The sequence below is a fragment of the Haliaeetus albicilla genome, chromosome 14, assembly GCF_947461875.1.
Source record: "Haliaeetus albicilla chromosome 14, bHalAlb1.1, whole genome shotgun sequence".
NCBI classification, from domain to species: domain Eukaryota; kingdom Metazoa; phylum Chordata; class Aves; order Accipitriformes; family Accipitridae; genus Haliaeetus; species Haliaeetus albicilla.
In genome coordinates, this window is record NC_091496.1 from 37363896 (window position 1) to 37380665 (window position 16770).

The window sequence follows — 16770 nt, forward strand, 5'->3', positions numbered from 1 at the left end:
AAAAATATTTTCGACGGGAGCTCGGACGGCCCCGAAAATGTTTTTGACCGTACCTTGACCGGTGCCGAAAATATTTTCGATGGGGGCTCAGCCGGCACCGAACATATTTTCGACGGGAGCTCGGCTGGCACCGAAAATATTTTTGACAGTACCTTGACCGGTGGCGAAAATATTTTCGACGGCAGCTCAGCCGGCTCCGAAAATATTTTCGACGGGAGCTCGGCCGGCACCGAAAATATTTTCGATTGGAGCTCGGCCGGCACCGAAAATATTTTCAACGGGGGCTCGGCCGGCACCAAAAATATTTTCGACGGCGTGTTGGCCGGTGCCAAAATGTTTTAGACAGAGGCTCGGACGGCCCCGAAAATACTTTAGACGGGACCTCGAACGGCGCCGAAAAAATTTTCGACGGGAGCTCGGACGGCCCCGAAAATATTTTCGACAGGGTCTCGGCCGGCTCCGAAAATATTTTCGACGGGATCTCGGCCGGCACCGAAAATATTTTCGACGGAAGCTCGGCCGGCGTCAAAAATATTTTCGACGAGAGCTCGGATGGCCCCGAAAATATTTTCGACAGTACCTCGTCCGGTGCCGAAAATATTTTCGACGGCGGCTCAGCCGGCTCCGAAAATATTTTCGACGGGAGCTCGGCCGGCTCCGAAAATATTTTCGATTGGAGCTCGGCCGGCACCGAAAATATTTTCAACGGGGGCTCGGCCGGCACCAAAAATATTTTCGACGGCGTGTTGGCCGGTGCCAAAAATGTTTTTGTCGGAGGCTCGGAGGGCCCCGAAAATATATTCGACGGGGTCTTTGCCGGCACCGAAAATATTTTCAACGGGATCTCGGCCGGAACCGAAAATATTTTCGACGGAAGCTCTGCCGGCATCAAAAATATTTTCGATGGGAGCTCGGACGGCCCCGAAAAGATTTTCGACAGGACCTCGACCGGTGCCGAAAATATTTTCGAAGGGAGCTCGGCCGGCACCAAAGATATTTTAGACGGGAGCTCGGCCGGCACCGAAAATATTTTCAACGGGGGCTCGGCCGGCACCAAAAATATTTTCGACGGCGTGTTGGCCGGTGCCAAAATGTTTTCGATATAGGGTCGGACAGCCCCGAAAACAGTTTCTACAGGGTCTCGGCCGGCTCCAAAAATATTTTCGACGGGATCTCGGCCGTCACCGAAAATATTTTCGACGGAAGCTCCGCCAGCGTCAAAAATATTTTCGACGGGAGCTCGGATGGCCCCGAAAATATTTTCGATTGCAGCTCGGCCGGCACCGAAAATATTTTCAACGGGGGCTCGGCCGGCACCAAAAATATTTTCGATGGCGTGTTGGCCGGTGCCAAAATGTTTTCAACGGAGGCTCGGACGGCCCCGAAAGTAGTTTCAACGGGACCTCGAACAGAGCCGAAAATATTTTCGACGGGAACTCGGACGGCCCCGAAAATATTTTCGACAGGACCTTGACCGCTGCCGAAAATATTTTCGACGGGAGCTCAGCCGGCAGCGAAAATATCTTCAACAGGATCTCAGCCGGCACCGAAAATATTTTTGACGGAAGCTCGTCAGGCACCGAAAATATTTTTGACAGTATCTTGACCGGTGGCGAAAATATTTTCGATGGCAGCTCAGCCGGCTCCGAAAATATTTTCGATTGGAGCTCGGCCGGTACCGAAAATATTTTCAACGTGGGCTCGGCCGGCACCAAAAATATTTTCGACAGCGTGTAGGCCAGAGCCAAAATGTTTTCGACGGAGGCACGGATGTCCCCGAAAATAGTTTCGACGGGACCTCGCACAGCGCCGAAAATATTTTCGACGGGAGCTCGGACGGCCCCGAAAATATTTTCGACGGGATCTCGGCCGGCACCGAAAATATTTTCGACGGAAGCTCGGCCGGCGTCAAAAATATTTTCGACGGGAACTCGGACGGCCCCGAAAATATTTTCGACAGGACCTCAACCAGTGCCGAAAATATTTTCGATGGGAGCTCGGCCGGCACCGAAAATATTTTCGACAGGGTCTCGGCCGGCTCCGAAAATATTTTCGACGGCATGTTGGCCGGTGCCAAAAATGTTTTCGACAGAGGCTCGGACGGCCCCGAAAATATTTTCGACAAGGTTCTGACCGGCTCCGAAAATATTTTAGAGGGGGGCCCGGCCGGCACCGAAAATATTTTCGATGGAGGCTCGGCCGGTGCCTAAAATATTTTCGAAGGCGGCTCGGCCGGCTCCGAAAATATTTTCGATTGGATCTCGGCCGGCACCGAAAATATTTTCGACGGAAGCTCGGCTGGCGTCAAAAATATTTTCAACGGGAGCTCGGACGGCCCCAAAAATATTTTCGACAGTACCTCGTTCGGTGCTGAAAATATTTTCGATGGGAGCTCGGCCGGCACCGAAAATATTTTAGACGGGAGCTCGGAAGCACCGAAAATATTTTTGACAGTACCTTGACCGGTGCGAAAAATATTTTCGACGGCGGCTCAGCCGGCTCCGAAAATATTTTAGACGGGAGCTCGGCCGGCACCGAAAATATTTTTGACAGTACCTTGACCGGTGGCGAAAATATTTTCGACTGCGGCTCGGCCGGCACCGAAAATATTTTCGACGGGATCTCGGCCGGCACCGAAAATATTTTCGACGGGACCTCGACCGGTGCCGAAAATATTTTCGATGGGAGAACGGCCGGCACCGAAAATATTTTAGACGGGAGCTCGGCCAGCACCGAAAATATTTTTAACAGGGGCCCGGCCGGCACCGAAAATATTTTCGACGGCGGCTCAGCCAGCTCCGAAAATATTTACGATTGCAGCTCAGCCGGCACCGAAAATATTTTCAACAGGGGCTCGGCCGGCACCAAAAATATTTTCAACGGCGTGTTGGCCGGTGCCAAAAATGTTTTAGACGGAGGCTCGCAGGGCCCCGAAAATATATTCGACGGGGTCTCGGCCGGCTCCGAAAATATTTTCAACGGGATCTCGGCCGGCCCCGACAATATTTTCGATTGCAGCTCGGCCGGCACCAAAAATATTTTCAACGGGGACTCGGCCGGCACCAAAAATAATTTCGATGGCGTGTTGGCCGGTGCCAAAATGTTTTCAATGGAGGCTCGGACGGCCCGAAAAATAGTTTCGACGGGACCTCGAACGGAGCCGAAAATATTTTCGACGGGAACTCGGCCGGCACCGAAAATATTTTCGACAGGGTCTCGGCCGGCACCGAAAATATTTTAGACAGGAGGTCGGAAGCACCGAAAATATTTTTGACAGTACTTTGACCGGTGCGGAAAATATTTTCGACAGCGGCTCGGCCGGCACCGAAAATATTTTCGACAGGGTCTCGGCCGGCACCGAAAATATTTTAGACGGGAGGTCGGAAGCACCGAAAATATTTTTGACAGTACTTTGACCGGTGCGGAAAATATTTTCGACGGCGGCTCGGCCGGCACCGAAAATATTTTTGACGGGAGCTCGGCCGGCACCAAAAATATTTTAGACGGGAGCTCGGCCGGCTCCGAAAATATTTTCGATTGGAGCTCGGCCGGCACCGAAAATATTTTCGACGGGATCTCGGCCGGCACCGAAAATATTTTCGACGGGATCTCGGCCGGCATCAAAAATATTTTCGACGGGAGCTTGGATGGCCCCGAAAATATTTTTGAGAGTACCTTGACCGGTGCCGAAAATATTTTCGATGGGAGCTCGGCCGGCACCGAAAATATTTTACACGGGAGCTCGGCCGGCACCGAAAATATTTTTGACAGTACCTTGACCGGTGGCGAAAATATTTTCGACGGCGTGTTGGCCGGTGCCAAAAATGTTTTCGATGGAGGCTCGGACGGCCCCAAAAATATTTTTGACGGGGTCTCAGCCGGCCCCGAAAATATTTTCGACAGGGTTCTGACCAGCACCGAAAATATTTTAGAAGGGGGCCCTGCCGGCACTGAAAATATTTTCGTCGGTGTCTCATCCGGCACCGAAAATATTTTCGACGGAAGCTCGGCTGGCATCAAAAATATTTTCAAAGGGAGCTCGGAGGGCCCCGAAAATATTTTTGACAGTACCTCAACCGGTGACGAAAATATTTTCGACGGGAGCTCGACCGGCACCGAAAATATCTTTGACATGATCTCGGCCGGCACTGAAAATATTTTCGACAGAAGCTCGTCCGGAGTCAGAAAAATCTTCGACGGGAGCTCGGACGGCCCCGAAACTATTTTCGACAGTACCTCGACCGGTGCCGAAAATATTTTCGACGGGACCGCGAACGGCGCTAAAAATATTTTCGACGGCGGCTTGGCTGGTGCCAAAAATATTTTCGACGGGGGCCCAGCTGGCACCGAAAATATTTTCGACGGAGGCTCGGCTGGCATCCAAAAGATTTTCGACAGGATCTCGGCTGGCACCAAAATTATTTTCGAGGGGGTCTCGGCCGGCTCCGAAATTATTTTCGACGGGATCTCGGCCGGCACCGAAAATATTTTCGACGGAAGCTCGGCCGGCGTAAAAAATATTTTCGACGGGAGCTCGGACGGCCCCGAAAATATTTTCGACAGTACCTCGACTGGTGCCAAAAATATTTTCGGCGGCGGCTCGGCCGGCACCGAAAATATTTTAGACTGGAGCTCAGCCGGCACCGAAAATATTTTGGACGGCGTGATGGCCGGTGCCAAAATGTTTTCAACGGAGGCTCGGAAGGCCACGAAAATACTTTCGACGGGACTTCGAACGGCACCGAAAATATTTTCGACTGAAGCTCGGCCGGCGTCAAAAATATTTTCGACGGAAGCTCGGCCAGCGTCAAAAATATTTTCGACAGTACCTCGTCCGGTGCCGAAAATATTTTCGATGGGAGCTCGGCTGGCACCAAAAATATTTTAGACGGGAGCTCGGCCGGCCCCGAAAATATTTTTGACAGTACCTTGACCGGTGCGGAAAATATTTTCGACGGGAGCTCGGCCGGCTCCGAAAATATTTCCGACGGGAGCTCGGCTGGCACCGAAAATATTTTGAACGGGGGCTCGGCCGGCACCAAAAATATTTTCAACGGAAGCTCGGCTGGCGTCAAAAATATTTTCGACGGGAGCTCGGATGGCCCCGAAAATATTTTCGACAATACCTCGTCCGGTGCCGCAAATATTTTCAATGGGAGCTAGGCCGGCACTGAAAATATTTTAGACGGGAGCTCGGCCGGCACCGAAAATATTTTCGTCGTTGTCCAATCCGGCACCGAAAATATTTTCGACGGGAGGCTCGGCCGGTGCCTAAAATATTTTCGACGGCGGCTCGTACGGTCCCGAAAATAGTTTCGACAGGGTCTCGGCCGGATCCGAAAATATTTTCGACGGGATCTCGGCCGGCACCGAAAATATTTTCGACGGAAGCTCAGCCGGCGTCAAAAATATTTTCGACGGGAGCTCGAATGGCACCGAAAATATTTTCGACAGTACCTCGTCCGGTGCCGAAAATATTTTCGATGGGAGCTCGGCCGGCACCGAAAATATTTTAGACGGGATCTCGGCCGGCACCGACAATATTTTTGAGAGTACCTCAACCGGTGCGGAAAATATTTTCGATGGGAGCTCGGCCGGCACCGAAAATATTTTCAATGGGGGCTCGGCCGGCACCAAAAATATTTTCGACGGCGTGTTGGCCAGTGTCAAAAATGTTTTCGACGGAGGCTCGGCCGGCTCCGAAAATATTTTCAATGGGATCTCGGCCGGCACCGAAAATATTTTCGATGGGACCTCGGACGGCCCTGAAAATATTTTCGACAGGGTCTCTGCCGACTCCGAAAATATTTTCGACGGGAATTCGGACGGCCCCGAAAATATTTTCGACAGGACCTCAACCGGTGCTGAAACTATTTTCCATGGGAGCTCGGCCGGCAGCGAAAATATCTTTGACAGGATCTCGGACGGCACCGAAAATATTTTCGACGGGAGCTCGTCCGGCACCGAAAATATTTTTGACAGTACCTTGACCGGTGCGGAAAATATTTTCGACGGCGGCTCAGCCGGCTCCGAAAATATTTTCGACGGGAGCTCGGCCGGCTCCGAGAAAATTTTTAACGGGGGCTCGGCCGGCACCAAAAATATTTTCGACGGAAGCTCGGCCGGCACTGAAAATATTTTCGACGGCGGCTCGGCCGGCACCGAAAATATTTTAGACGGGAGCTCGGCCGGCGTCAAAAATATTTTTGACAGTACCTTGACCGGTGGCGAAAATATTTTCGACGGCAGCTCAGCCGGCTCCGAAAATATTTTCGACGGGAGCTCGGCCGGCTCCGAAAATATTTTCAACGGGAGCTCGGCCGGCACCGAAAATATTTTCAACGGGGGTTCGGCTGGCACCAAAAATATTTTCGACGGCGTGTTGGCCGGTACCAAAATATTTTCGACAGAGGCTCGGACGGCCCCGAAAATAGTTTCGATGGGACCTCGAACGGCGCCGAAAATATTTTCGACAGGCTCTCGGCCGGCTCCGAAAATATTTTCGACAGGGTCTCGGCCGGCACCAGAAATATTTTCGACGGAAGCTCGGGCGGCGTCAAAAATATTTTCGACGGGAGCTCGGATGGCCCCGAAAATATTTTCGACAGTACTTCGTCCGGTGCCGAAAATATTTTCGATGGGAGCTCGGCCGGAACTGAAAATTTTTCAGACGGGAGCTCGGCCGGCACCGAAAATATTTTTGAGAGTACCTCGACCGGTGCGGAAAATATTTTCGACGGCGGCTCGGCCGGCTCCGAAAATATTTTCGATTGCAGCTCGGCCGGCACCGGAAATATTTTCAACGGGGGCTCGGCCGGCAGCAAAAATATTTTCGACGGCGTGTTGGCCGGTGCCAAAAATGTTTTCGACGGAAGCTCGGCCGGCGTCAAAAATATTTTCGACGGGAGCTCGGACGGCCCCGAAAACATTTTCGACAGTACCTCGAACGGTGCGGAGAATATTTTCGATGGCGGCTCAGCCGGCTCCGAAAATATTTTCGACAGGGTCTCGGCCGGCTCCGAAAATATTTTCGACAGGATCTCGGCCGGCACCAAAAATATTTTCGACGGAAGCTCCGCCGGTGTCAAAAATATTTTCGACGGGAGCTCGGACGGCCCCGAAAATATTTTCGACAGTACCTCGACCGGTGCCGAAAATATTTTCGACGGCGGCTCAGCTGGCACCGAAAATATTTTCGATTGGAGCTCGGCCGGCTCCGAAAAGATTTTCGATGGGAGATCGGCCGGCTCTGAAAATATTTTCGATTGGAGCTCGGCCGGCACCGAAAATATTTTCGATGGAAGCTCCGCCGGCGCCAAAAATATTTTCAACGGGATCTCGGCCGGCGTCGAAAATTTTTTCGACGGGGTCTCGGCCGGCGTCCAAAATATTTTCGACGGGATCTCGGTCGGCCCCGAAAATATTTTCGATGGGATCTCGGCCGGCTCCGAAAATATTTTCGACGAGTTCTCGGCCGGCACCAAAAATATTTTCGACGGCATGTTGGCCGGTGCCAAAAATGTTTTCGACGGAGGCTCGGATGGCCCCGAAAATATTTTCGACGGGGTCTCGGCCTCCACCGAAAATATTTTCGAAGGAAGCTTGGCCGGCCCAAAAATATTTTCGACGGGAGCACGGCCGGCCCCAAAAATATTTTCGACAAGGTTCTGATCGGCACCGAAAATATTTTAGACGGGGGCCCGGCCGGCACCGAAAATATTTTCGTCGGTGTGTCATCCAGCACCGAAAATATTTTCTGTGGAGGTTCGGCCGGTGCCTAAAATATTTTCGAAGGCGGCTCGGCCGGCAGCAAAAATATTTTCAACGGGATCTCGGCTGGCTCCGAAAATATTTTCGACGGAAGCTCGGCCGGCACCGAAAATATTTTCAACGGGGGCTCGGCCGGCACCAAAAATATTTTCGACAGTACCTCGTCTGGCACCGAAAATATTTTCTATGGGAGCTCGGCCGGCACCGCAAATATTTTCAACGGGGGCTTGGACGGCACCAAAAATATTTTCGACGGCGTGTTGGCCGGTGCCAAAATGTTTTCGACGGAAGCTCGGCCGGCGTCAAAAATAGTTTCGACGGGACCTCGAACGGCGTCAAAAATGTTTTCGACGGAGGCTCGGAGGGCCCCGAAAATATTTTCGACGGGAGCTCAGCCGGCACCGAAAATATTTTCGACGGAAGCTCGACCGGCGTCAAAAATATTTTCAACCGGAGCTCGGACGGCCCCGAAAATATTTTCGACAGGACTTTGACCGGAGCCGAAAATATTTTCTATGGGAGCTCGGCTGGCACCGAAAATATTTTAGACAGGAGCTCGGCCGGCTCCGAAAATATTTTTAACCGGGGCTCGGCCGGCACCAAAAATATTTTCGATGGAAGCTCGGCCGTAATGGAAAATATTTTCGACGGCATCTCAGCCGGCACCGAAAATATTTTAGACGGGAGCTCGGCCGGCTCCGAAAATATTTTCGATTGGAGCTCAGCCGGCTACGAAAATATTTTCGACGGGAGCTCGGCTGGCTCCGAAAATATTTTCGACGGGAGCTCGGCCGGCACCGAAAATATTTTCGACGGGGGCTCAGCCGGCACCAAAAATATTTTTGACGTTTTGTTGGCCGGTGCCAAAAATGTTTTCGACGGAGGCTCGGAGGGCCCCGAAAATATATTCGACGGGGTCTCGGCCGGCTCCGAAAATATTATCAACGGGATCTCGGCCGGCACCGAAAATATTTTCGACGGAAGCTCGGCTGGCGTCAAAAATATTTTCGACGGGAGCTCGGACAGCCCCGAAAATAGTTTCGACGGGACCTCGAACGGCGCCGAAAATATTTTTGACAGGATCTCGCCCGGCTCCGAAAATATTTTCGACGGAAGCTCGGCCGGCTCCGAAAATATTTTTGACGGGATCTCGGCCGGCACCGAAAATATTTTCGACGGAAGCTCGACCGGCGTCAAAAATATTTTCAACTGGAGCTCGGACGGCCCCGAAAATATTTTCGACAGGACCTTGACCGGAGCCGAAAATATTTTCTATGGGAGCTCGGCTGGCACCGAAAATATTTTAGACAGGAGCTCGGCCGGCACCGAAAATATTTTTAACGGGGCTCGGCCGGCACCAAAAATATTTTCGACGGCGTGTTGGCCGGTGCCAAAAACGTTTTCGACGGAGGCTCGGACGGCCCCGAAAATATTTTCGACGGAAGCTCGTCTGGCGTCAGAAATATTTTCGACGGGAGCTCGGACGGCCCTGAAAATATTTTCGACAGCGTCTCAGCCGGCACCGAAAATATTTTCGACGGAAGCTCGGCCGGTGTCAAAAATATTTTCGACGGGAACTCGGACGGCCCCGAAAATATTTTCCACAGGACCTCGACCGGTGCCGAAATTATTTTCGATGGGAGCTCGGCTGGCACCGAAAATATTTTCAATTGGAGCTCGCCCGGCACCGAAAGTTTTTTCAACGGGGGCTCGGCCGGCACCAAAAATATTTTTGACGGCGTGTTGGCCGGTGCCAAAAATGTTTTCGACGGAGTCTCGGATGGCCCCGAAAATAGTTTCGACGGGGTCTCGGCCGGCTCCGAAAATATTTTCAACGGGGGCTCGTCCGGCACCGAAAATATTTTCGACGGCGTGTTGGCCGGTGCCAAAAATATTTTCGACAGGGTCTCGGCCGGCTCCGAAAATATTTTCGAAGGGATCTCGGCCGGCCCCTAAAATATTTTCGACAGGACCTCGACCGGTGCCGAAAATATTTTCGACGGGAGCTCGGCCGGCAGCGAAAATATCTTCGACAGGATCTCAGCTGGCACCGAAAATATTTTCGACGGAAGCTCGTCCAGCACCGAAAATATTTTTGACAGTACCTTGACCAGTGCGGAAAATATTTTCGACGGCGGCTCAGCCGGCTCCGAAAATATTTTCGACGGGAGCTCGGCCGGCTCAGAAAATATTTTCGACGGCGGCTCGGCCGGCACCGAAAATATTGTAGACGGGAGCTCGGCTGGCACCGAAAATATTTTTGACAGTACCATGACCGGTGGCGAAAATATTTTCGACGGCAGCTCAGCCGGCTCCGAAAATATTTTAGACGGGAGCTCAGCCGGCTCCGAAAATATTTTTGATTGGAGCTCGGCCGGCACCGAAAATATTTTCAACGGGGGCTCGGCCGGCACCAAAAATATTTTCGACGGCGTGTTGGCTGGTGCCAAAATATTTTCGACAGAGGCTCGGAGGGCCCCGAAAATAGTTTCGATGGGACCTCGACCGGTGCCGAAAATATTTTCGACGGGAGCTCTGCCGGCAGCGAAAATATCTTCGACAGGATCTCGGCCAGCACCGAAAATCTTTTCGACGGAAGCTCGTCCGGCACCGAAAATATTTTTGACAGAACCTTGACCGGTGCGGAAAATATTTTCGACGGAAGCTCCGCCGGCGTCAAAAATATTATTCACGGGAGCTCTGACGGCCCCGAAAATATTTTCAACAGGACCTCGACCGGTGCCAAAAATATTTTCGATGGGAGCTCGTCCGGCAACGAAAATATTTTAGACGGGAGCTCGGCCAGCACCGGAAATATTTTTAATGGGGGCTCGGACGGCCCCGAAAATATTTTTGACATTACCTCGACCGGTGCCGAAAATATTTTCGATTGGAGCTCGGCCGGCACCGAAAATATTTTCAACGGGGGCTCGGCCGGCACCAAAAATATTTTCGACGGCGTGTTGGCCGGTGCCAAAATATTTTCGACAGAGGCTCGGAGGGCCCCGAAAATAGTTTCGATGGGACCTCGACCGGTGCCGAAAATATTTTCGACGGGAGCTCTGCCGGCAGCGAAAATATCTTCGACAGGATCTCGGCCAGCACCGAAAATCTTTTCGACGGAAGCTCGTCCGGCACCGAAAATATTTTTGACAGAACCTTGACCGGTGCGGAAAATATTTTCGACGGAAGCTCCGCCGGCGTCAAAAATATTATTCACGGGAGCTCTGACGGCCCCGAAAATATTTTCAACAGGACCTCGACCGGTGCCAAAAATATTTTCGATGGGAGCTCGTCCGGCAACGAAAATATTTTAGACGGGAGCTCGGCCAGCACCGGAAATATTTTTAATGGGGGCTCGGACGGCCCCGAAAATATTTTTGACATTACCTCGACCGGTGCCGAAAATATTTTCGACGGCGGCTCGGCCGGCACCGAAAATAGTTTAGACGGGAGCTCGGCTGGCACCGAAAATATTTTTGACAGTACCTTGACCGGTACCGAAAGTATTTTCAATGGTAGCTCAGCCGGTGCCTAAAATATTTTCGACGTCGGTTCGGCCGGTGCCAAAATATTTTAGACAGAGGCTCGGACGGCCCCGAAAATACTTTTGACGGGACCTCGAACGGCGCCGAAAAAGTTTTCGACGGAGGCTCGGACAGCCCCGAAAATATTTTCGACAGCGTCTCGGCCGGCTCCGAAAATATTTTCGACGGGATCTCAGCCGGCACCGAAAATATTTTCGACGGAAGCTCGGCCGGCGTCAAAAATATTTTCGATGGAAGCTCGGACGGCCCCGAAAATATTTTCGACAGGACCTCGACCGGTGCCGAAAATATTTTCGATAGGAGCTCGGCCGGCACCGAAAATATTTTAGACGGGAGCTCGGCCAGCACCGAAAATATTTTTAACGGGGGCTCGGACGGCCCCGAAAATATTTTCCACAGTACCTCGACCGGTACCGAAAGTATTTTCGACGGCAGCTCGGCCGGCACCGAAAGTTTTTTCAACGGGGGCTCGGCCGGCACCAAAAATATTTTCGACGGCGTGTTGGACGGTGCCAAAAATGTTTTCGACGGAGGCTCGGACGGCCCCGAACATAGTTTCGACGGGACCTCGAACGGCGCCGAAAATATTTTCGACAAGGTTCTGTCCGGCACCGAAAATATTTTAGACAGGGTCCCGGCCGGCACCGAAAATATTTTCGACGGCGGCTCAGCTGGCGTCAAAAATATTTTCAATGGGAGCTCGGACGGCCCCGAAAATATTTTCGACAGGACCTTGACCGGTGCAGAAAATATTTTCGACGGCGGCTCAGCCGGCTCCGAAAACAGTTTCGACGGGACCTCGGCCAGCTCCGATAATATTTTCGATGGGAGCTCGGCCGGCACCGAAAATATTTTCAACGGGGGCTCGGCTGGCACCAAAAATATTTTCGACGGCATGTTTTCCTGTGCCAAAAATGTTTTCAACGGAGGCTCGGACGACCCTGAAAATACTTTCAACGGGATCTCGAACGGCCCCGAAAATATTTTCGACAGGGTCTCGGTCGGCTCTGAAAATATTTTCGACTGGATCTCGGCCGGCACCGAAAATATTTTCGACGGAAGCTCGGCTGGCGTCAAAAATATATTCGACGGGAGCTCGGCCGGCACCGAAAATATTTTCGATGGAGCTCGGCCGGCACCGAAAATATTTTCGACGGGAGCTCGGCCGGCCCCGAAAATATTTTAGACAGAGCTCGGCCGGCACCAAAAATATTATTGACAGTACCTCGACCGGTGCGGAAAATATTTTCGACGGCGGCTCGGCCGGCTCCGAAAATATTTTCAACGGCGTGTTGGCCGGTGCCAAAAATGTTTTTGACAGAGGCTCGGACGGCCCCGAAAATACTTTTGACGGGACCTCGAACGGCGCCGAAAATATTTTCGACGGAGGCTTGGACGGCCCCGAAAATATTTTCGACGGGATCTCGGCCGGCACCAAAAATATTTTCGACGGAAGCTCGGCTGGCGTCAAAAATATTTTCGACGGAAGCTCTGACGGCCCCGAAAATATTTTCACAGGACCTCGACCGGTGCCGAAAATATTTTCGACAAGTTTCTGACTGGCACCGAAAATATCTTAGACAGGGGCCCGGCCGGCACCGAAAATATTTTCGACAGCGGCCTGGCTGGCGTCAAAAATATTTTCAACGGGAGCTCGGACGGCCCAGAAAATATTTTCGACAGGACCTCGACCGGTGCCGAAAATATTTTCGACGGGAACTCGGCTGGCTCCGAAAATATTTTCGATTGGAGCTCGGCCGGCTCCGAAAATATTTTCAACGGGATCTCGGCCGGCACCGAAAATATTTTCGACGGAAGCTCGGCCGGTGTCAAAAATATTTTCGACGGGAACTCGGACGGCCCCGAAAATATTTTCGACAGGACCTCGACCGGTGCCGAATATATTTTCGATGGGAGCTCGGCCGTCACCGAAAATATTTTCCACAGTACCTCGACCGGTACCGAAAGTATTTTCGACGGCAGCTCAGCCGGCTCCGAAAATATTTTCGACGGGAGCTCGGCCGGCTCCGAAAATATTTTCGATTGGAGCTCGGCCGGCACCGAAAATATTTTCAACAGGGGCTCGGCCGGCACCAAAAATATTTTCGACGGCGTGTTGGCCGGTGCCAAAAATGTTGTCGACGGAGGCTCGGACGGCCCCGAACATAGTTTCGACGGGACCTCGAACGGCGCCGAAAATATTTTCGACGGGAGCTCGGACGGCCCCGAAAATATTTTCGACAGACTCTCGGCCGGCTCCGAAAATATTTTCGACGGGATCTCGGCCGGCTCCGAAAATATTTTCGACGGAAGCTCCGCCGGCGTCAAAAATATTTTCGACGGGAGCTCGGACGGCCCCGAAAATATTTTCGACAGTACCTCGACCGGTGCCGAAAATATTTTTGACTGCGGCTCGGCTGACACCGAAAATATTTTAGACGGGAGCTCGGCCGGCACCGAAAATATTTTCGACAGGTCCTCGACCGGTGCCGAAAATATTTTCGACGGGAACTTGGCCGGCTCCGAAAATATTTTCGATTGGAGCTCGGCCGGCTCCGAAAATATTTTCAACGGGATCTCGGCCAGCACCGAAAATATTTTCGACGGAAGCTCGGCCGGGGTGAAAAATATTTTCGACGGGAACTCGGACGGCCCCGAAAATATTTTCGACAGGACCTCGACCGGTGCCGAAATTATTTTCGACGGGAGCTCGGCCGGCTCCGAAAATATTTTCGATTGGAGCTCGCCCGGCACCGAAAGTTTTTTCAACGGGGGCTCGGCCGGCACCAAAAATATTTTCGACGGCGTGTTGGACGGTGCCAAAAATGTTTTCGATGGAGGCTCGGACGGCCCCGAAAATAGTTTCGACGGGGTCTCGGCCGGCTCCGAAAATATTTTCAACGGGGGCTCAGCCGGCGTCAAAAATATTTTCGACGGCGTGTTGGCCGGTACCAAAAATATTTTCGACAGGGTCTCGGCTGGCTCCGAAAATATTTTTGAACGGATCTCGGCCGGCACCGAAAATATTTTTGACGGAAGCTCAGACGGCCCCGAACATATTTTCGACAGTACCTCGACCGGTGCCGAAAATATTTTCGACGGGACCGCGAACGGCACCGAAAATATTTTCGACGGCGTGTTGGCCGGTGCCAAAAATATTTTCGACGGGGGCCCAGCTGGCACCGAAAATATTTTCGACGGAGGCTCGGCTGGCAACCAAAAGATTTTCGATTGGAGCTCGGCCGGCGCCAAAAATATATTCGACGGGGTCTCGGCTGGCTCCGAAAATATTTTCGACGGAAGCTCGGCCGGCGTCAAATATATTTTCGATGGGATCTCGGACGGCCCCGAAAGTATTTTCGACAGTACCTCGTCCGGTGCCACAAATATTTTCGATGGGAGCTAGGCCGGCACCGAAAATATTTTAGACGGGAGCTCGGCCGGCACCGAAAATATTTTTGACAGTACCTTGACCGGTGCGGAAAATATTTTCGATGGCGGCTGAGCCGGCTCCGAAAATATTTTCGACGGGGGCTGGCCGGCTCCGAAAATATTTTCGATCAGAGTCCGGCCGGCACCGAAAATATTTTCAAAGGGGGCTCGCCCGGCACCAAAAATATTTTCGACGGCAGCTCGGCCGGCCCCGAAAATATTTTTGACAGGACCTCGACCGGTGCCGAAAATATTTTCGATGGGAGCTCGGCCGGCACCGAAAATATTTTCGACGGAAGCTTGGCCGGCGTCAAAAATATTTTAGACGGGAGCTCGGCCGGCTCCGAAAATATTTTTGACAGTACCTTGACCGGTGCCGAAAGTATTTTCGATGGGAGCTCGGCCGGCACCGAAAATATCTTCGACAGGATCTTGGCCGGCACCGAAAATATTTTCGACGGAAGCTCGGCCGGCGTCAGAAATATTTTCGACGGGAGCTCTGACGGCCCCGAAAATATTTTCGACAGGGTCTCGTCCGGCTCTGAAAATATTTTCGACGGGATCTTGGCTGGCACCGAAAATATTTTCTACGGAAGCTCGGCCGGCACCGAAAATATTTTCGACAGTACCTCGACCGGTGGGGAAAATATTTTCGACGGCGGCTCAGCCGGCTCCGAAAATATTTTCGACGGGAGCTCGGCCGGCTCCGAAAATATTTTCGATTGGAGCTCGGCCGGCACCGAAAATATTTTCAATGGGGGCTCTGCCGGCAGCGAAAATATCTTCGACAGGATCTCGGCCAGCACCGAAAATCTTTTCGACGGAAGCTCGTCCGGCACCGAAAATATTTTTGACAGAACCTTGACCGGTGCGGAAAATATTTTCGACGGAAGCTCCGCCGGCGTCAAAAATATTATTCACGGGAGCTCTGACGGCCCCGAAAATATTTTCAACAGGACCTCGACCGGTGCCAAAAATATTTTCGATGGGAGCTCGTCCGGCAACGAAAATATTTTAGACGGGAGCTCGGCCAGCACCGGAAATATTTTTAATGGGGGCTCGGATGGCCCCGAAAATATTTTTGACATTACCTCGACCGGTGCCGAAAATATTTTCGACGGCGGCTCGGCCGGCACCGAAAATAGTTTAGACGGGAGCTCGGCTGGCACCGAAAATATTTTTGACAGTACCTTGACCGGTACCGAAAGTATTTTCAATGGTAGCTCAGCCGGTGCCTAAAATATTTTCGACGTCGGTTCGGCCGGTGCCAAAATATTTTAGACAGAGGCTCGGACGGCCCCGAAAATACTTTTGACGGGACCTCGAACGGCGCCGAAAAAGTTTTCGACGGAGGCTCGGACAGCCCCGAAAATATTTTCGACAGCGTCTCGGCCGGCTCCGAAAATATTTTCGACGGGATCTCAGCCGGCACCGAAAATATTTTCGACGGAAGCTCGGCCGGCGTCAAAAATATTTTCGATGGAAGCTCGGACGGCCCCGAAAATATTTTCGACAGGACCTCGACCGGTGCCGAAAATATTTTCGATAGGAGCTCGGCCGGCACCGAAAATATTTTAGACGGGAGCTCGGCCAGCACCGAAAATATTTTTAACGGGGGCTCGGACGGCCCCGAAAATATTTTCCACAGTACCTCGACCGGTACCGAAAGTATTTTCGACGGCAGCTCGGCCGGCACCGAAAGTTTTTTCAACGGGGGCTCGGCCGGCACCAAAAATATTTTCGACGGCGTGTTGGACGGTGCCAAAAATGTTTTCGACGGAGGCTCGGACGGCCCCGAACATAGTTTCGACGGGACCTCGAACGGCGCCGAAAATATTTTCGACAAGGTTCTGTCCGGCACCGAAAATATTTTAGACAGGGTCCCGGCCGGCACCGAAAATATTTTCGACGGCGGCTCAGCTGGCGTCAAAAATATTTTCAATGGGAGCTCGGACGGCCCCGAAAATATTTTCGACAGGACCTTGACCGGTGCAGAAAATATTTTCGACGGCGGCTCAGC